Here is a 22,469-nt window from a genome sequence, read left to right on the forward strand (position 1 = left end):
TCCAATGTCCACAACCGCTTGAAACCGAACAAAAAAGCACTGCCGGATCGCCACCCCGTGCGGGTTTTCAACAACGCAACGCGGTGTGTCTGTGTGTGTGTGGTTGTGCGTGGAATGGGTTTTCCTTCACCTGTAGCGACTGAAGTTGTAGCTTTTCCTTCCGCCCGTGTTGTTGTTGCTGTTGTTGATGTTGCAGGCGCGTTCTGTCCACTTGTTTCACCTTTCAGTCTCTCTCTCTCTCTCTCTTACACACACACAAACGGACACACACACACCTGCTCACGCGTACTGTGGCTGTGAGGGTGCGTGCTCGCACGGGGAGTTTGTTGTTTTGTTTTATTTTACTGTATTTTTTTTGTCTTCTTCTTCTTCCTTCCTTCCTTCCTCCTTGGTTTTGTTTTACCAAGGTGCGTCAGGGGTGCGACAGAACGGAGCGCGATCGAGCCCGTCCGGTGGTGCGCTAAAGACTGAACGCGCAGCGTCCGGCCCCGACTGGCTGTCGCGGGGAGCGAACCGTGCTAAAGCTCGCGAGTGGCATGCACGCGGACACGCAAGTGTGTGTGTGTGTGTGTGTCCGCCGTACAGCACCGGCACGCTGGACAGAGAGCGCCGCGAGACCCAGCACGATCGCGCGCGCGCGCCACTCATCCCGAGCCGCCGAGCGGGTCCGGCCGGCACCGCGCGATGGGGCTCAGGAGAGCTACGGCGAGCGCCGGGTGAGTGCCGTCCCATTCGCGACGTGGGAGCCCGGGCAACCGCAGCAACAGTGAGCCGCTGGGTTGAATGGGGTTTTTTTTTTACATTGAGCAACAGCGGCCTAGGGCTCAAGGGAAAATGTAGGAAGAAATATGACAAACCGTGCTTGGTGCTTGAGCAGGCAGAAGAAGAAAACAATAAAAAAAACAAACAAATGACAAAATATTCTCTCTCGTTCTCTCAATCTTTCTCGTGAGTTCCGATTTAGCGAAAGTTCGGATTGGCACTCACAAAATTGCTTCGATTACCTTTCCGCCCCACTCCCGTCCTTTTTCTGCCTTTTTCATCCTCCCTCTCTCTCTCTCTCTCGCTCTTACCGCTGCTAATCATCAACATCCCTTCCCGGCATCCTTCTCTCTCTCGCTCTTTCTCTCACCCTCTGTGCTGAAACCATTACCTTCCCATACTTTCCCATCGGAGATCGGCGCAGAAGGGCGAAGGTGCACCAGCGTGACGATCATTCACAGCGCCTCGACTCGACATTTTACGTGGGCGGAAGCACACGGGGAGTAGCATACACAATAACACACACACACACACACATACAAAGAAACACCGTTCCGAGACCCTTCCGGGGCGCAACAAAATCCCCCCCGTTCCTCTATTGCCCGAGCGCCTTTCTCTTTCACTTCGAATGCTTCCATATCGGAGCGATGAGGTTGATGTTGTTGATGATACCCTTCCTTCCTCGTCCGGTGCTGCTGGGGTTTGCCGGTTCCAGGAATTTATCTCATCGTTCGTCCAAGAAACGATCATCGATTGGCTCTCACGCTCCAACCTGCACCCCGCACTCGATCGGATTCCTCGGAATGCGGAATAGCTAAATGATGCTTTGTTGTTGTTGTTTGCTTTCAATTTCAGTAATATTGTAACAATAAGTTTCACAGCATTAAAATACAATTTGTACAAGTAAGATGCTTAATGCACGCGTTACATGCTTTAGAACAAAACCCAGTATAGAACGCGCCCCAAACGAGCCGGCTGAATGGCGCAATCGATAAGTGTGCTGCTGCTCGCAACGCGCGCGCGCGCACGCTACCCTTTGCGGTTATGTGATCGAATCTCTCTTGACGGTGTGTGGTGTGTGATCCTCTAGAAACACATTTTCCAATCAACAACTGTTCTCGTGGTGTTTGTTGTTGAACATATCATTACGTCTTATTGTGTAATCGGCGGTGAGTGGTGTATGTGACTGAGTGTGGGTGTGTGTATAAAATCAGTAGAAGAAGAAGCTCATTTTAACACTAGAGCACCACACATACTAAACACGATCCACAACAGCTACTACGGCAAGGCGCTTTCGCTAAATATTTCTGATTACATGTTTGATTCTCTTCATTCTTGCTCTCCTTCTCTCTATCTCTCTCTTCATAATTTGCGTGCTATTCTGTATGTGAATGTGGGGGTGGTGTGGGGTGGTGATAGGGTGTATTTTATTACTCCTCTCCCTGAAAGTGGGAGAGAATATATACATAAAAAAACAACTCTCGCTCGCTCCAGAACCCGCCCACCCAGCCCCGGTCTACTGAAGGCGCACGGAACAATGATCTAACTAATTCTTCCTCCGCTTTACTCCATCAACCTCCTCCCCCAGTCACTTTTCAGCGAGTCCGTTCCGCTCTTCGACCGCTCCACACCACCGCTTTTGTGGTGGAACATGCTCGCACAAAACGAAACAAAAAAAATGACAGCAAAGAAGAGTTAAACAAAAAAAAAACCATTGCAATGCACATTCGGATGATTTGGATAATTGTACCGGTGTGTGTAAGGCGCGGTGGGCGGTGGTAGTCAGCGCAGCGCACACAAAATCACGCCCGGAAAACAGTGACAGTTTCAGTACGCGCGCAGACCCGTTGACTTGGGGCGGCTCAAGCAGGGAAGACATCACGCCCGCCCGCAGTCTTTCAATCTTGATCTTGACGACGACGGCGGCAAACACAAGCCAACTGGGTAGAACGATGATGATGATGCGAAGTTAACTCGGGCGTGTAATTGTGTGTGCAGTACTGCGTGCAATATGCGCGCAGCCGCCCGGTTCTTCCGCACTATCAGACGACCTGAGCTGTAAATCACGCTGAAGAGACAGAGATAGATAGATAGCGAGAGAGAACGACAGAAAGGGATAGAGAGAGTGAGAAAGAGAGAGAGAGAGAGAGGACGGAGTTTATCGTCACCATCTCGCAGCACGCTACCATGTGCAGCAATTGCGCTTCCGGGCTTCTTCGGAGGCTCAAACATTGAGAATGTCTGAAGCATTCTTCAAAGTTTCTAGCTCGACCCGACAGGGCTGCCCGATACCCCGGAGAGCAGGTGTCAGTTTGCCAGCGCGGCGGTGTTGCCCGCAGTGGCTTGGAATTCAAATTAGCAAAGCTGCCAAGCACACATTACTGCTAATATCGCTTTGCGGCAGAGCAGTACTGCAGCAGAAAAAAATTCCGGAAGTCGGAAGGGTAACCGGTTCGTCTGCGGGCAGCACCGGACCAACCAGGCACTGCGATTTCGCCCTAAGCCCCTCTGATGCCAGTCCCCGAGAAGGCGAGAATCCAGAAGTGAAAGCGCAATTAAGCGCACTTGACCTCTGCTGCCAGGTGCTGGGTCCGGTTAGGCTCAATAGCCACAGACGCGCGGGACGGCCGATTAGGAACCAGTTCTCGCCCAGCAGACGGACGGAGCGTCTCGTCTTGGTTGCTGTGTCACCGGTAAGAATGGGTTTTTGTGGTGTGTCGTCGTCTGCACCGTGCCAGACATTCTAGCTCATTAAAATAGCACTAAAGGCAGGTTGCACTGCACGATTGCACGAAAAGCCGTCTCAAAGTCTTTGCAACATGTTTCACAATTGCATCATTAGCTGCACCGAATGTTCGATGATTCGTGATCCAATCCCAATTGCCCGTATAATCGATTAGGGGCTGACAATGAGTTCGTGTGATTTCAGACTAGGCGTCATCAATAATTTATTTTAGTTTTAGTAGCAGTAAGGGCACCCCAGTGCCATTTTGAAGCAGTCGTTAGGCTTTTACTTTAGCATTAATAATCTTTTTGCGATTGCAGATACAACATTGTTGATTGTAAGTATGCAAACACGGTAACTTATACACCAAACTGCTATTGACAATTGGAAGAAAACGGCTACTGAAGGTCATCGCATTGTGGTGATCATTCTCTGGCTTTACACGGTTTAAAAGTGGCAATTTTTTTGTTGGAAGAAGAAGAATATTTCGTAGGAGTCCTTAAAATTTGATTTTGATGTCAAGAACTTTCAGAGACGCTTAAGATATCTCAGCAAGACATTTACCATCGATTGAAAGCATTGGGAATCACTGTGGACTAGCGATCCCCAAGTCAACTGAAGCTGCAAGACGACGAATTCCCATTTGTTCGCTTGTGGGCAACTGCTCCTAGGGTATCAGTGAAAAAGCATTACGAAAAGCAGAATTTGGAAGATTCATCTTCCCACCGCTGTAAAGCCTGGACATTGATTCTTTCGATTACTCATTGTTGTGGTCGTTGGAGTATTACATGGCTCACCAGAAGTTCTCGATTTCTCATTGTTGTGGTCGTAGGAGCATTATATGGCTCACCAGAAGTTCTCCAATTGCAAAGATGCCATGAATTACCAGTAAAGATTCATTTTTGGCTATCTAAAAACCGCCCGCACTTATTCATAGACCTAATACTTTGCCAAGATTCGCCATTAATTCTCATCGATGCTTTTAGACAGGGAAATAGAGCGGAATGCAACATTCGAACGGAATCTAGAACCTACCCCAAAACCACCTGTAGTAACGAACCACCAGTGTTTGACAGCTCTGCTCTATGGACTAGGAAGGCCCTGAGGTTTTGGGAGTTTGACTGAGCAACAAGAATGCAGCAAGATGCTCAATTCCCATAGGTCACGAGGCGCAAAGAAGCGACTGCAAATGCCAGCACGATCTGAGAGAACCGTTTGGCAATGCAGCCACTCCTTCCTCCCGTCTTGCAAGAGTCCGCCACTCGGTGCGCCACTACCGCAAGCTAGCGTTCACCTTTGCCCACTCGTTGTGCCGGGAATTGGGCAAGGGATGGTACATGCCAAGCAGCGAGTAACACACACACACACACGCCATGACTCAGTGCAGTTCAGGGTGGGCAATAGTTGTTTGTTGTTTGGTTGTTTGGTTAAAAACCAAAACTCGGCGGTTATGTAAACAGCCACCGCCACCGTTTCCGTGGAACGTTTCCCGCTTTCGCATTTTTTCCAACAAATACCAACAACAACAACAAAATGCAAAAGAAGTCACCCCGTCCAAGAACTCGCTGCCCACTTTCACTGCGGCACCTTCTTGGTGGATGCCAGAAGGCATCAGCAGAAATTTGCCGGTTGACCTTCTGGCGCACCGAAAGGGCGGGGAAGAAATGTTGCCGGAAGCGCCCGTTCGCTGCTTGTTTACCATTTTGCGGGTTTGTGCCGACTGCGCCGGTCTTTGTTTACCGCTAAGCGGGGTTTGCATCCGTTATAGCGGAAAAAGGGACTGCTGCTGCTGTTGCAGCAGTTTCGTGTGCCGCCGCTCGATGCTCGGCGAAGCTTCAAGCTGTCCCCAAAGCGGGCGGCAACAGCACGAAACCCGCTTGCGGAAATGGCCCAGCCGGATGGCCAATTTTCGCTCGGTTTCGCGCAGGCCATTCCCACGCCCCACCGCGCAATACAGGCACCGGGAATGCGTGCGCTTGGTGCGCGCACGTGCATGTTTCGGTACCCAAGGTACCGATCGAACTCCCGGAACCGCGGCAACGCTAATTAACTCGCAAAAACGAAAAAAAAAGTTGCTTCGCGCAACACGCACCGCCCGCGTGCACATGGGAAAGTGCGTCGTTTGCCCCGCTTATCGTGCGATCCGCGCGCACAACCACGGACAATCGGTCGCGGATCGCGTCTCGATCGGCCCGATGAAGATGAGCGCTTGGGGTTACGAAACATGGCCTGCTGACGCAATGGCTGCTCGCTTTACGCGGAGACGCGCGCTTCACACGGGCGATCTGTCTGGCGCGACAGGACCACCGAGGCGCATCCGCTTCCGGCTGGCCGCTGGCCAAGGCACGCTGGAACAGGTAATTGCAATACCCGCCCGGGTGACCTCGCGCACGCGCAACAGGTAGCACACAAACACACACACACACACGCGCGAGAGCCATCTCCATATCTCGGCTGGTGATGGTGACCTTGAAGATGCTAGGAATCACGACGGAATCGCCTAGCGACGGCCAGGACGGTTCTGGTCCGGTTTTGCGCTCGCGGGGATTTCGCGCCATCTTCGAACCCTTTTGCTGTTTTCTCTTAAAACCACACACACACACACACATACATCGCTCGTTGGGTTCGGTGGGGGAAGATGATGATGACGATGATGCACCATCATCATCGCCTAAACCGGTTCCGGCACGGTCTAAACGGCACGGAACGGCCGGTTTTGGGATGGCGACTGTGCGAGGACTTTGCGCGCGCGCTCACACACGGTCACGATCACCCTGAGCGAACGGGATGCCGACGGGTTACGCATTTAAATGAGCACCAGCACCAGCAGCAGCAGCAGCAGCATCTCGAAAATTAATTGTATTAGTAATGCCACCGGGGGCCCGGAGTCGCGCTCGGGCGCAAATAACCGGATGAAGTGATCCGCGAGCCCCAGCCACCCAGAGAGTGCGCGCAGATGACGATGGGGACGACTTGGCGCACTTGCTCCGCTCCCCTCGTGCCGCACTGTTTGCGCATGTGCGGGGCAAGTAATTTGCAGGTTGCATTGCAGGGCTTGCAGCTGGTTGTGAAATAGCGCCACACATACACTGCTGGCCGATGCGACCTTCAAGCAAATGTGCGACAAATGGCAAAGGTGATCTTCCAGCTACATTACAACAATAGCATCAATAACAACAAAAAAAGCGAGATTAGATACGCAGGAATTCCCCCCAGCTGAGGGAGAAGAAAGAATAAAGAATCGAACGGGTCCCTGGGCCCTGTTTTGGGGTTTTTACACCCCCATCTCCCCATTAGAGCCTCAGAGTTGGGAATTCTGACTTCTAGTATGTTCGGATTACAAAGAGACAGAGTGAAAGACAGACAGAGAAAGAGAAAGAGACAAAACTGAGTTTGAGCGCTAGAGACTACGACGTTCGTCGCTTATCCAGAGTTTCTAGAGGTAACTCCATCGAATCTCGAGAGGTGTGTTCAATGAAGAACTGTGAACGTCAATACATCGGGAGTGTGTTTCGAGCTGCACAGGGGGAGCTACTGCGTCGCAGGACACTGGCTCCCTTCCATTCCGCACCGCTCCACATTCGCCTGCCTGACAGCTGAAGTTCAACGCTTTTTCAAGGGTAGGCTCAACGCGTGGAGTCCGCGAATGTCCGGAAGAGAAAGAGAAATGTAGCCCGACAGCAGCGACCAGAGCCCCAGCTCTGTTTACACGCGTATTCCATGACCAGAAACGCATACCACAGGAGAGAGATAGAGAGAGAGAGAGACTGTACACGTCGAGTGTGAGGAACCTCGAACCTGAACTCCACGCAAGAAAGATAGGAAACAAACACACGGACAGAGAGAGAAAGAAACAGAGTGCGCGAAGCAAACAGCCCGGCGAAAGGCAGTGTAATAGCCACACACGCTAGCGTCTAACGCCCGAAGGGCCCTTTCCCTTTGGGCGAGCGCCTCCGCTTTTGCCCCATCTGCCTCCTCCTAACCGAAGTAGGTGTTGTGTGGTGTACAACACGCGCCGTACACACTAGCGTAGAGAAAGAGGAAAGCAAAGCCTGCGGGCTGCCTCGCTATGGCCATCTATGGTCGTTGATCTTTGGAAGTCCTGTTTTGATCTCCTATTCTGGCCCTGGTTCGGGGGGGCAGGGTTGTTTTTTTCTTTTCTTTTCGCTCGCCGTAACCTACACGTCACTACTACTACTATTACTTCTACTACTTCGAGACATCTTGCCATGAGGTCCAACCAACGTCTATACCATCTCAGATCTCCCAGCGCGCCACCCAGGAACACTGCGATGAAACTAGTTCGTGGAGCGTGAGCTGCCAGTGAGCTAAACGGGCACACGCACACACACACCGTCGAAAGATCTTCGCAAGCTAAAAGATCATCAGACAATCGGTGTCAAATCTCGCAATACTCGAAAACCAAAAACTCTGGAATTTCGTCAAACTTTGCAATACCGTTCAACACTGCGGTGCAACTTCTTCGGCGCTTCGAGAGCAGAGCAATCACATGCTCGTTTAGACCAAGGAAAGAGCCTGCGTGGGGCAGAAGGGGGGGGGGCTTTCTCTTTCGTATCTTCGCCGTCTTCCGTGTTTCATTTTCGTTCACATCTCCAGCGTATTGGAGTGGGTATAGTTTTTCGATTTTGAACGATGAACATGGATGAACATCGTGTCGTGTCTATGGGCGTTCGAGATCTTTCTCCGCCGACTTCAGGCTTTTGGGGTGGAGTTCAAAACCAAACCAAACCAAAGCACCAGGCCAGCGGTTGCAGTTGAGGTTTGGATGTTACGCTCAGCTCTAGACGTCCTCCAGAGCACTACTTCCGATCGCAACGACGCTCTACGATTACCCCCATTTCCCGTTCGGCAGGCAGCTCATTCAACAATGCCGCCCGGAGTCCCGGCTCGCACACGGAGATGAATGGAGCACACACCGTGTGCCGTGGGGTTTACTGGTACTGCGAGGTCTTTACGACGGCACGACAATATTACCCTTCCAGTGAGCACACGCGCAAACCCATCATTACGTCTGCTAACTCGTACGCAGCACTCTCCTCCGCTTTCCTTCCTTTCTCCTCCCTGGTGCACTTGGATTGGCTTGAGAGGCCTTGGTTCGAAGTTGTCACCATCACCGTCGTCACCACCACCACCACCAACAGCACTGGACGGCTTCAGAGTACGCTTTCAGCCGCACTTCCGCTAGTGCGTCGCCCAGCGAAAATCTGTTAATTGGAGTTGCTTCGCCTTCTTCCCGCGGCACTCCGTCTCGTTCGCGCGGGCCGAAACCGAACCGTCCACCATCAATTGACGGGATTGACTTTCTGGAATGACCTCTCGCTGACACCCAACGGCCCACCAACCACCACCGCCCGTGCGTGCGCCTCCCATCGTTCGCCTGCGCCTTCTCACATAGCACGGAGTACGGAGAGAGGCCGCGCTGGAAGCGGGTGGGGCATAAAACGAGATGTGGATGCTGAGGTGGTTCATCTTCGCCTCAGCCGCTCGTCAACTTCAGCTTCATCATCATCATCATCGGCATGATGATGATGCTCTGCCACGACTCCGTGAGCAGTGTAACTCTCTTTTGCCGCCCCGTTTGGGATATTACTCCACCACTTCGTCTCGCTCTTAACCCCCCTTCTACCCCTCTCTTCCTCCAAAAGATCACCCAGGTAACAATAAGAAGAAGATGCTACAAATCCAACACACACACACAGGCGCGCGCTCGAAATCATACGCACACAGCATCCACCAATGTTCCCCGTGGAATGGGCGATTCTTCGTTTTCTTTGCGTTTTATTTCTGCACGTGTTGTTAGTGTGTGTTTAAGCCTGTGTCATCTATTTGTTTGCGCGCCCGCGGTTTCTTTAAGATGTGGTTTTTATGTCTTTTCGTGTGTGTGTGTGTGTGTGGTTCAACAATTCCAGGTTGTCCTGTGTTGATATGGCTGTGCGCCGGCTTTTTCGCGGCCTGTATCGAGCGACTATTTCCCGCACCTTTTTCGTCGTTCGGTCTTTTAGGCTTACTATTTTGTTGTTCCCAATCGCTTTATGCGTTTTTTTTTCTTGTTGCCTTCGTTCCCCGATTTCCCGTTCCCTTTCCCCGCTGGTTGCGAATTAGGCCGCCGGAGGCCGGGGATACATTCCGTGCGCGAGAGCTGCGCGTACAGGGTTTCTCACACGTATTGCAAGATGGTGGCAAGCGTTTATGTTTTTTGTTGTCTTACTGGTGCATACGTTCGCGTTCTTTATCCCTGTCCCTGACCTAACTGGACCGTGCTGGGTAAGTGTAATTTTCCCCGTCCCCATGTCCCTTTCGAAGGCCTTCACTGGCCTTGCCCTAGGTTACAGGTGCGTCAGTTGCGAAGTTGTCCTGTGTACTTTGGTGCAGGAGTTCCAATCCTGCCACTCAATTTCACGTAGAACGTCACTTTTCATGGTCGTAGTTCTTCATGGTCTTTACCCCGGGGGGTTTCGAATACTTATTGACTCGTAACCAATATTGTTAATGCCTTCGTTAAAAGAGTAACACTAAAAGGCCTGCTGTATAAGAACATTGCGCATAGCCTTCACGTGACAGATCTTTATCCAATGTACCATACATCATGTTTAACATCAAATAGTTTATTTACCATCACCTATTAAGAGAAGCAATCTAGTCTGCAGTACACTGCATGGATAAAACTAATACTTGATATCCACGAAACTTAAGTTAAAAGTTTGAGGTTTGTAGAGCATGATTTTGAATATAATTGAATTTGGAATGATTTAATCATATTAGGTGTCTATATATTGTGAAAACTAATTTCCAAATTACTTGTAATGCAATGTAATGCAGTCATTATTTGCCCACATCATGATTCATCAGGAATTCATGATTGAAAGCCATTCCACAGAGCTATGGATTTAAAGAAGAAGATTTTCTAGGATCGAGCTTTATATGGTAAATCAAAAACAAACCAAACAGATGCAAATGGCAGAAAGAGCTATTGTTCTCCAGTGCCAACATTGATTTCACTGCTCTGGTGCAGTTGTATTCCTGCTCATTAGCAGCAGACAGCATTAGCAGAACAGACGATCGCCATTCGCACTATCCAGCCGCACTGTCTCCGGTGAAGATTGATTACAATGATGGGGTAAACATCAATCTCAAAGGCCTGTCTAAACCTGATGTGACTGTATCGTTTTTTTTTAAGATCAATGATGTCACAACATGTTTGTTGTATTATATGTTAAGCCTGTACCTAAATATTACTTCTACGCACTGATTCAATGATACCAACAAATATGTCCGTTTAAGATCCGTTGTCTGCAACCATCTATGTCCATGGTCGGAGTAGGTTCTTCTGGAGTTGGTATGTTTTTATTTTCATGTCTCCACCAAGCCACATCTCTACTGTTGCAGGTATCTGTTTTAGTTCCCGATAGCTTGTTACCGTCATCTGTTAATGTTTCCCGTCCAGGAAGCTGTCGTTAATTTCTCCCCAATATATGGCTCAGTTTCTAGCGACGTTCAGTAGTAGCTTTTTTTTTTTTTTGGTGCTGTGCCGTAACAAAACCCCTGCAACACAGCTTGCACGGAGCGGCCAGAGGGGAGGCCCACAAAAAATGGCTCTCCCTTGTACCGTCGCAGATTTGAATTTGTACAGCTTAAAGCATCGCTCTACCGTCACAGATCTCTAACTAAACCCCTCACAGACACACAGAAACGAACGCTGGTGCCTGCAAATCGGGCATTATGTTATTGTTTGCATTTATCGCGATTCGTCTGCCCGCTGCGCTGCGACGTCTTTCCCCCACAAACACCCAACCACCAAAGGGGTTCGAGAGCTCACTGCTCTTGTTGACTACAGTACAAGCAAAAAAAAAAAAAAACCCGCTGACAATGGTGGCATTATTATTTGTTTGCTTAAGTTTGTTGTTGTTTAGTTTGCTTACCCCGCTGACGGTGCGCTTATTCATATAAATATTATCGTATTCATCTTGCGCGAGAAACGGGGGTGACGCGTTTTTGTGTGGCCGTTTCGTGCTTAGTGTGCTGGAAAAGCATGGAGGAATAACACCAAAAGTAGAAGAGAAAAAAACACTTAAAACAATAACCTAAGACCTCGGTAATGAGGTCAGGAGGAAGATGTGTCCCCCGCGTGCGCTCTAAACGCAATCAATCGTGAGGCACTCGGTGACGGCAACGGTGGAAAAATAAAAACCGTTCGGCCACGTCTGGCCAGATCGATGCGAGTTGTGCCGATTATGGTTTTGCAAGAAGACAAAGACGCATCGAAGTAATTTTTATATCTTCCCCCCCCCCCCCCCCACCGTTTGCTGCTTAGTGCTAGAGAGCGGGAAGTGTTCATGTCGCTCGATTGGTACTTCCGGAATCGGTTCGAACGATACCGACGCCGCAAGTCTTCCGAGCTTCGGGAAGGCCGGTTGGTGGTCGGTGAGATTGTGGAAGCAGGACGGGGTTGGGATGATGAGACAGGCGTCCATGACGATATGCTTATTAACTGTTTGCCACCGGTATGCTAATGAAGCGAAAACTTCATTGGAACCTTCATCGCACCCATCCGCGGTACATGCGCAACCCCCTCCACAAGTCTGCGCGTGGCTGTGGCTGCGGCAGATCCCCAAGCCGAAAATCGAACCCGAAAGCGAAAGACAATTGTTTCACTCCGTCCCGCTAATGCCGGAACGAACAACTGCCAAGACGGCCCGACGAAAACAATCGTCGCCCATCTTCGAACGCCGACGACCAACGATGACGCCGGATACTTTTCGATCGTTTGAGAGGTCTGAAACAACAACACAAAAAACCACTCACATGCAACACACACACACACACTCACAAGGGAGCCAAAGTAAAAAAAAAAAACAAACGTCGGTAGTAGATGTAGCTACACAATTTGCCTACGGAGCGTGACGCGTAGCGCCGCAGGAACTTTCTTATTTTCCATGTCACGTTGGCCATTGCGGAGCCGTGCGAGCGGCTACGGGCCGCGCTAGGTTTTTTGAACCCGCGCACTCTTTCCCCCCCCCCTTTCCCCCCAAGACCATGGGGCCAATGTAATTGCGGATGGCAAAGGTATAACGCCCGTAGCGCTTCGGTAACGCACAAGCGCACTACTGCCGGCAGTTAGGCGCTGTGTTTTTTTTTTTTTTTTTTTGCGGAAGGACCACATATTTGTGGGCGTAGAAGGGTCAACCGCACCAGCCACGAGGATGTCAAAAACAAAACGAATCTTCCTTCTTCAACACAATCGTTTTTGCTGCTCCCAAGTGGCCAGGGCGGGAGGTAATCTTTGGCAAGCTCTTCACTGGCGTGCTGTGCAGATTGAGCCACTTAATTTTTAGGAACTTTGGTACATTCGGTCAAGAGATGTTCTCTAGAAGTTCGAACCGGATAGAGAACGCTTGGAAAACAGCAAAGTGACGTGTTTCTGGCTGGCTTTCAAAGATGGATAGCGAAGAAGAGGTTCGCGCTTCGCAATGTGTCACGATCGTCGACGTTTCTGTTGGGTCCTCCCTACCCCCCTCCCCACCTCCCCCACCCTTCAGAGACGATGGCGAAAGAAAGACAAGACAAACACAGGCAAAGACCCTGGCGGAGACGTGCTCTGGCTGCAGAAACGTACTCCGAAAGCAGGAGGGAAGCGTTGAAAATTAAACTCCAAAAACCCGTTGCCCGTAAGCAAAGAGATGTGTAATGTGTGTGTGTGTGTATGTGTGTGTGTGTGTGTGTGAGAGAGAGAGAGAGAGAGAGAGGAGAGAGAGAGAGAGAGAGAGAGAATACGAGTAGTGGCCATCGTACGAATCGACGGCAGAAAGTAGAACGAAAACCCCCAACGTCAGCGTCCAGCAAACCAGAAGTGGGCCAGGGGGACGCGGGGGCAGTTTGAGCTACACGAAACCCTTCCCTTCGGAATCGATGATCACGTGAGAGGGAACAGAACTGATGGGATAAGTACAAGGGACAGGGGGGGGGGGGGGGGACTGGAGATGCGTGGGGTCACGCAAAAGGAGGACACGCGATAGAACGGACACAGATAAAAGATAAACGCAGGTAGAGTAGTGGTGTAGCAGTGCCGCGGCATCAGTGGAACAGAACCGAGGGCTGACCGACGAGTTAGAGAGTGCGAGAGTGAGAGCCGGGGTGGAAGATCTGATTGCGGGAGATTGTGGCGATGGCCTTAACACGATCACCGCTGCTGCCAGCCACGCCGTTGCACGCCGGCCCCAAACCAGCGGGGATTAGAGCGAATGAATGTGTCGAATGAGTGGCGCGCCGTTTCGGGAAATGGATGAGAGCCCGGCCGGCGATGAGGAAGAACTAGTGCGGCTAGTTCGTACCGTCTGTGATAGCACTTACCCGTGTGTGGCGTGTCGTATGGCCGGGGGAGGAGGTTCATGTCCTGCTCTACTGGTGCAGGCTGCCCCTCCACGCTGTGGTTGAGGCCTACTGGCAAAGGGGAACTCAGCAGCCAACAGGTTCTTCGAGTTCGGACTGGTAAGCTTAGTTGATGGTCGACTTCTGTGGGCACAGGCAGCGGCACGCACACGGACATACGGAGATCATCCAAAATTTCGTTTCTGTTGTAAGTTATCCTAGAAAAAAAAACACGCACCCACAGATCGGGGCCTCTTCGCAAGACGCGAACTCCACAAAGGGCAAAAAGTGTTTCGTTTGAGCGTTTGTTTTGAGCGTTTTTGTTTTCTTTCATTTGGGGTTGTGTTTTGGAAGAAGTAACAACAACAAAAACGGGCCATCCAGGTACGCACGCACTGAGTTCTGGAAAGCTTTGGAGAAAGCAAGCACAACCCCGCGCATCCAACTGCAATTACACGCCGCGACACATCCCTCAAACACCAACACACTGGAAAAATCGCACACACGGGCGCACACTTACACAAACCGCTAGAAAGATTTAGTAGTGGAACACACTTCTTTGCTTGTTTGCTGCACACAGCACAACACCACACGCAACACCACCGTCAACAGTGAAGTGAAGGATCCGAATGGGGAAGAAGGGGGTGAGATGGTTTTGGGTGGGTCGGAGCGTTGGGCAGGGCCGTACACCGTTCTAGTCCGGGCGGGAACGGGCGCGACCGTATGCGCAAGCGTCTCAGAAGCAACTGGTGCGCTCGGGGAGAGCCGATGCGCGAATGGTGCGTCCGGCAATCCCCAGGTCCCCACTTGAAAGGGGGAGGGAAGAGGGCAGGGGAGAAGGAGAGATGAGGAGGCTGCATTGGACAATCGCAGCAGCAGCAGCCTCATCCGGCGGTTTGAGAGACAGCAGCAGGAAAGCAGGAGAAGCGGATTGGGCACACACGGCAACGAGGAACTCACACCGTTGCGAGTGAGCACTCGAACTACAACAACAAGCGGAAGGTACGATGGGGTACGATATAAGCTGGACAGAAGAGGAAAGAAAAGCAAAAAGGTGATGCAGCGTACACATCGAGAAGGCAGATCCGAGAGTGACCGTGAGTGTGTGTTTGTGTTTGTACACTGTGGCTGCGCCGCGGAGGGAGAAACAACGGTTGTGCGACACATGGTAATAATGTAATTTTGCACACCACATTCATAACCAGCACACACACACAACCGATGGATTGCTTTTCTCCCGTGCACCGTCGCGGTGAAACCCATTCCGGACTAACGAGACACACGTAAAAGCGGCAGGCGACGACGACGGCAGCGTGAGTGCCCGCAAATTATTAATTGTGCCGGGAAGCTCTCTAGTGGTTGATTCAACTTTACTGCCAAGCTAATTCTACTTACTGGATCGCCTGTGAGTGCCTGTGTGATATTGCAGTCGTGTCTACACTTTTTTATTCGCTGTTTTATCGCATCCGTGTTCGCTACCGAAGTTTTTGTGTGCGGTGTGTTTGATTTGTTGTTTGATCTGCCGGGGGGTAGTCGTGAGAACCCTCCACAACCCACAGCAAGAACGCCGTCACTCATGCACACAGTCGGCGAGGACGATTGATAAGCTCCGTACAGAATTGAAGATTCGGATGTGATGTTTTGGCTTTGTTTTACACCCCAAATACAACTTTATACGAGGCGACGACACGCCATCGGGCGCACTCTCGCACTTACCCGTGCCGCCATCGGAATCACTGCCAACCAAAGCTGTCAAACAAACCTGCGCAATAAATCTCGTACGATTAATTTCGTACTGGCGGCTGGAGCACGGGGGCCACCGTGCAAGCACCGCCAGCCCGCCCTCCGAACACTATCCGCTTCGCCCTTCCCTGCCAGAGACCTTCTAGAAAGAAATACAGTGCAGCTAACGCGACAGAGAAGCTCATACACCGGTGGTGGAGTGATCTTCTTTTGGATGTAAGGGGAAGGGGCGAGTAATTGAATCAGCGACAGCTTTCAGGCAGCCCACATTATTCAATCAACGGCACGACGACAACACGCGGCTTGCCACTGATGACACCCGTGCTTGCGCGTGAAGACGATGCGCGCGGACCGGGAGCGATGGCGATGATGATGGTACTACTTTACGCACCTTCCCCAACAAAGCGTGTCCGCTGAACGTACGGTAGACCGGCGGTGCCGTCCCTCGATTGCCGGCGCTCACTGTATATCAGCCATTAATCAGCCACCTAAGTGTGTTTTACGCAGAGTGGCACTCACAGAATGCATCCATTGGGAATAGTTTACCACGGTTTTTTTTTTATCATTCATTTTTATTACAAATACATTCATATAAAAAGGGGGAAAAATGGTTGTAGACATTGTGTACGCTTCTTAGTGTTACTACCGCGGTTCTGTGCCGTTTTTTTTTTTCAAAATATTGTCATTTAGACCATCCCATGCTGCGTGTAGGAACCTGTCGGTCGCTCTTGCGCAAGACCCTTGCGATTGGCGATGTAGTTTCGTTGTCATAAACGGCAAAATTGCGAGAGTATGCCCATCCCATTATCTGGATATCACTCCATTAATTGAACCATGCTGCCTTGTGGACATAGCACAGAACGCTCCACGTGGAAATTTCGTGCCATTCCACTCGTAGGCTCACGAAACGCTCATCTCAAGCATCGGTTATGGTGTGTTCTTAAATATTGGATGTCGTGCAAAATGATGGTGGAACCCGATTTCAATACGTTAAATACAGTCATCTGAATTTCCCTGGCAAAATTAATCAGAACGCAACCGTCACAATTCAATAGATGTGGTAAGTAGTAACTATCGAGCAGTGCTCCTCTTCGATTGGGCGTAAGACGACATAGTGTGCAGCTCAAGTTATCTAGCAGTTGAGCGCAAACAACGATGCACGGCGGAGGCGTTGATATAGCGAGAGTAAGGCCATCTATCCATCCGTAATTTAACACTAAAGACTTATCTAGAATCGTGAACAACATCTGCCTTATCCAACATGAGGCTGTACAGTATTTGTGGGAATATTAGTTTCTTCATCGGATCCTTTGTCGAAGGGAAATTTGAATTAAGATCACGCATGCAACATCTGCTAAATTGCATCAGAATCAATACCTTTCAAATATAACCATGCTAACAAAACTGGAGCTTTTGAAATACTGGGGAATACGAGAAATATAAGTATCGCGCTAGAACAGATTCATGTGAGCATATGAAATCTTGCGATTCCGTTTCTATGGATTCAATAAGGATTTTGAACATTGTGTCAAGATTGTGCTGAGGTCCTGCAATTGTATTTTCCGAAAGCCTACGTCCAACCTGCTCGATCTCTCCTAATCATGCATGATGTGTAGCTCAACGCATTCCCACTGCAGAGGGATCTCCAACAGGGTCATTGTGAGGCATACACTGCACGATGGATTCAATGAGAAGCGAGAGCGAAGGACTAGGGCCCTATCCATCCATTGTTTAATGCTAATGACTTATCTAGAATCGTGCACACGATCCACCTTATCTACTAGTTCCGACATCAGGCTGTACAATTCTGTCAGAAAATTGTGTATGTTGTTTCTTCATTTTGTTTTTCCTGTGGGTGGATAGGGGAATTTGGAGCAAGACCACAAACAAAATCTACTAAATTGCCACAGAAATAATATCTTTCAAATAAAACCACGCTAATGAGGCTGGAGCTTTTGAAATACTGAGGAATACAGGAAATATAAGTATCGCGCTAGAACAGATTCATGTGAGCATATGAAATCTTGCGATTCCGTTTCTATGGATTCAATAAGGATTTTGAACATTGTGTCAAGATTGTGCTAAGGTCCTGTAATTGTGTTTTCCGAAAGCCTACGTCCAACCTTCTCGATCTCTCCTAATCATGCATGATGTGTAGCTCAACGCATTCCCACTGCAGAGGGATCTCCAACAGGGTCATTGTTGGGCATACACTGCACGACGGATTCAATGAGAAGCGAGAGCGAAGGACTAGGGTCCTATCCATCCATTGTTTAATGCTAAAGACTTATCTAGAATCGCCCACATGTTCCGCCTTATCTACTGGTTCCGACATCAGGCTGTACAATTCTGTCAGGAAATGTTTTAAAAATGATTTTCATTTTGTTCTTTGTTGGATAGGGGAATTTGGAGCAAGACCACCTACACATCATCTTCTTAATTGCCTCAGAATCAATACCTTTCGAATATAACCACGCCAACGAGGCTGGAGCTTTTGAAATACTGGGGAATACGAGAAATATAAGTATCGCGCTAGAACAGATTCATGTGAGCATATGAAATCTTGCGATTCCGTTTCTATGGATTCAATAAGGATTTTGAACATTGTGTCAAGATTGTGCTGAGGTCCTGCAATTGTGTTTTCCGAAAGCCTACGTCCAACCTTCTCGATCTCTCCTAATCATGCATGATGTGTAGCTCAACGCATTCCCACTGCAGAGGGATCTCCAACAGGGTCATTGTTGGGCATACACTGCACGACGGATTCAATGAGAAGCGAGAGCGAAGGACTAGGGCCCTATCCATCCATTGTTTAATGCTAATGACTTATCTAGAATCGTGCACACGATCCACCTTATCTACTAGTTCCGACATCAGGCTGTACAATTCTGTCAGAAAATTGTGTATGTTGTTTCTTCATTTTGTTTTTCCTGTGGGTGGATAGGGGAATTTGGAGCAAGACCACAAACAAAATCTACTAAATTGCCACAGAAATAATATCTTTCAAATAAAACCACGCTAATGAGGCTGGAGCTTTTGAAATACTGAGGAATACAGGAAATATAAGTATCGCGCTAGAACAGATTCATGTGAGCATATGAAATCTTGCGATTCCGTTTCTATGGATTCAATAAGGATTTTGAACATTGTGTCAAGATTGTGCTGAGGTCCTGCAATTGTGTTTTCCGAAAGCCTACGTCCAATCCCCTCGATCGAGAGCGAAGGACTAGGGCCCTATCCATCCATTGTTTAATGCTAAAGACTTATCTAGAGTCGTGCACACGATCCGCCTTATCTACTAGTTCCGACATCAGGCTGTACAATTCTGTCGGGAAATGTTTTAAAAATGATTTTCATTTTGTTCTTTGTTGGATAGGGGAATTTGGAGCAAGACCACCTACACATCATCTTCTTAATTGCCTCAGAATCAATATCTTTCAAATATAGCCACGCCAACGAGGCTGGAGCTTTTGAAATACTGAGGAATACAGGAAATATAAGTATCGCGCTAGAACAGATTCATGTGAGCATATGAAATCTTGCGATTCCGTTTCTATGGATTCAATAAGGATTTTGAACATTGTGTCAAGATTGTGCTGAGGTCCTGCAATTGTGTTTTCCGAAAGCCTACGTCCAACCTTCTCGATCTCTCCTAATCATGCATGATGTGTAGCTCAACGCATTCCCACTGCAGAGGGATCTCCAACAGGGTCATTGTTGGGCATACACTGCACGACGCATTCAATGAGAAGCGAGAGCGAAGGACTAGGGTCCTATCCATCCATTGTTTAATGCTAAAGACTTATCTAGAATCGCCCACATGTTCCGCCTTATCTACTGGTTCCGACATCAGGCTGTACAATTCTGTCAGGAAATGTTTTAAAAATGATTTTCATTTTGTTCTTTGTTGGATAGGGGAATTTGGAGCAAGACCACCTACACATCATCTTCTTAATTGCCTCAGAATCAATACCTTTCAAATATAACCACGCCAACGAGGCTGGAGCTTTTGAAATACTGAGGAATACAGGAAATATAAGTATCGCGCTAGAACAGATTCATGTGAGCATATGAAATCTTGCGATTCCGTTTCTATGGATTCAATAAGGATTTTGAACATTGTGTCAAGATTGTGCTGAGGTCCTGCAATTGTGTTTTCCGAAAGCCTACGTCCAATCCGCTCGATCTCTCCTAATCATGCATGATGTGTAGCTCAACGCATTCCCACTGCAGAGGGATCTCCAACAGGGTCATTGTTGGGCATACACTGCACGACGGATTCAATGAGAAGCGAGAGCGAAGGACTAGGGCCCTATCCATCCATTGTTTAATGCTAAAGACTTATCTAGAATCGCCCACATGTTCCGCCTTATCTACTGGTTCCGACATCAGGCTGTACAATTCTGTCGGGAAATTTTTTAAAGTGATTTTCATTTTGTTCTTTGTTGGATAGGGGAATTTGGAGCAGGACCACCTACACATCATCTTCTTAATTGCCTCAGAATCAATACCTTTCAAATATAACCACGCAAACGAGGCTGGAGCTTTTGAAATACTGAGGAATACAGGAAATATAAGTATCGCGCTAGAACAGATTCATGTGAGCATATGAAATCTTGCGATTCCGTTTCTATGGATTCAATAAGGATTTTGAACATTGTGTCAAGATTGTGCTGAGGTCCTGCAATTGTGTTTTCCGAAAGCCTACGTCCAATCCGCTCGATCTCTCCTAATCATGCATGATGTGTAGCTCAACGCATTCCCACTGCAGAGGGATCTCCAACAGGGTCATTGTTGGGCATACACTGCACGACGGATTCAATGAGAAGCGAGAGCGAAGGACTAGGGTCCTATCCATCCATTGTTTAATGCTAAAGACTTATCTAGAATCGCCCACATGTTCCGCCTTATCTACTGGTTCCGACATCAGGCTGTACAATTCTGTCAGGAAATGTTTTAAAAATGATTTTCATTTTGTTCTTTGTTGGATAGGGGAATTTGGAGCAAGACCACCTACACATCATCTTCTTAATTGCCTCAGAATCAATACCTTTCGAATATAACCACGCCAACGAGGCTGGAGCTTTTGAAATACTGGGGAATACCAGAAATATAAGTATCGCGCTAGAACAGATTCATGTGAGCATATGAATCTTGCGATTCCGTTTCTATGGATTCAATAAGGATTTTGAACATTGTGTCAAGATTGTGCTGAGGTCCTGCAATTGTGTTTTCCGAAAGCCTACGTCCAACCTTCTCGATCTCTCCTAATCATGCATGATGTGTAGCTCAACGCATTCCCACTGCAGAGGGATCTCCAACAGGGTCATTGTTGGGCATACACTGCACGACGGATTCAATGAGAAGCGAGAGCGAAGGACTAGGGCCCTATCCATCCATTGTTTAATGCTAAAGACTTATTTAGAGTCGTGCACACGATCCGCCTTATCTACTAGTTCCGACATCAGGCTGTACAATTCTGTCGGGAAATGTTTTAAAAATGATTTTCATTTTGTTCTTTGTTGGATAGGGGAATTTGGAGCAAGACCACCTACACATCATCTTCTTAATTGCCTCAGAATCAATACCTTTCGAATATAACCACGCCAACGAGGCTGGAGCTTTTGAAATACTGAGGAATACAGGAAATATAAGTATCGCGCTAGAACAGATTCATTTGAGCATATGAAATCTTGCGATTCCGTTTCTATGGATTCAATAAGGATTTTGAACATTGTGTCAAGATTGTGCTGAGGTCCTGCAATTGTGTTTTCCGAAAGCCTACGTCCAATCCGCTCGATCTCTCCTAATCATGCATGATGTGTAGCTCAACGCATTCCCACTGCAGAGGGATCTCCAACAGGGTCATTGTTGGGCATACACTGCACGACGGATTCAATGAGAAGCGAGAGCGAAGGACTAGGGCCCTATCCATCCATTGTTTAATGCTAAAGACTTATCTAGAATCGCCCACATGTTCCGCCTTATCTACTGGTTCCGACATCAGGCTGTACAATTCTGTCAGGAAATTTTTTAAAGTGATTTTCATTTTGTTCTTTGTTGGATAGGGGAATTTGGAGCAGGACCACCTACACATCATCTTCTTAATTGCCACAGAATCAATACCTTTCAAATATAACCACGCAAACGAGGCTGGAGCTTTTGAAATACTGAGGAATACAGGAAATATAAGTATCGCGCTAGAACAGATTCATGTGAGCATATGAAATCTTGCGATTCCGTTTCTATGGATTCAATAAGGATTTTGAACATTGTGTCAAGATTGTGCTGAGGTCCTGCAATTGTGTTTTCCGAAAGCCTACGTCCAACCTTCTCGATCTCTCCTAATCATGCATGATGTGTAGCTCAACGCATTCCCACCGCTGAGGGATCACTAACAGGGTCATTGTTGGGCATACACTGCACGACGGATTCAATGAGAAGCGAGAGCGAAGGACTAGGGCCCTATCCATCCATTGTTTAATGCTAGAGACTTATCTAAAATCGTGCACACGATCCGCCTTATCTACTGTAGCATCCCGACTCGAGGCTGTACAATTCGATTGGGAAAATATGGTGTTAACATATCATTCTGCGACTTTTAATGGATGGATAGGGATATTTGTATAATATATTTGGAAATGGATAGCTCTTTCAAATGTATCTTTACATGCTACTGGAAGTAAACACGTGCCTCTTTAACTCTTTAACAAGTAAATGTGTATCCGTGTGGCTTCAAACTACTGGGAAATTGCTATCAGAAAGCCGCAATGAGTTGTCTCGTGCTACGTTGGAGAGCAAAGAAATGAGGAAAAGGAAATACAAGAACCATGAGATCAATCAAGTGCGCTGA

General features: G+C 48.4%; 1 protein-coding gene across 8 annotated transcripts in view; it reads right to left on the bottom strand.

Annotated features, from left to right (window-relative positions):
- The window catches only part of LOC121597595 (low-density lipoprotein receptor-related protein 2), a 52,099-nt gene extending 37,246 nt beyond the window's left edge, over window positions 1-14,853 (bottom strand). For 4 of the 8 annotated variants that reach the window (XM_041923672.1, XM_041923505.1, XM_041923751.1 and 1 more), the window contains exon 1: window positions 131-477. The gene's annotated coding sequence lies outside the window, so the exon portion shown is untranslated. Of the gene's footprint in view, window positions 1-130; window positions 478-14,393 lie in introns of those variants that run through there. The other 4 variants (XM_041924008.1, XM_041923834.1, XM_041924103.1 and 1 more) reach the window with 3 other exon arrangements.
- Window positions 14,854-22,469: the final 7,616 nt, after the last annotated feature.

This window comes from Anopheles merus, chromosome X, assembly GCF_017562075.2.
Source record: "Anopheles merus strain MAF chromosome X, AmerM5.1, whole genome shotgun sequence".
Taxonomy (NCBI): Eukaryota; Metazoa; Arthropoda; class Insecta; order Diptera; family Culicidae; genus Anopheles; species Anopheles merus.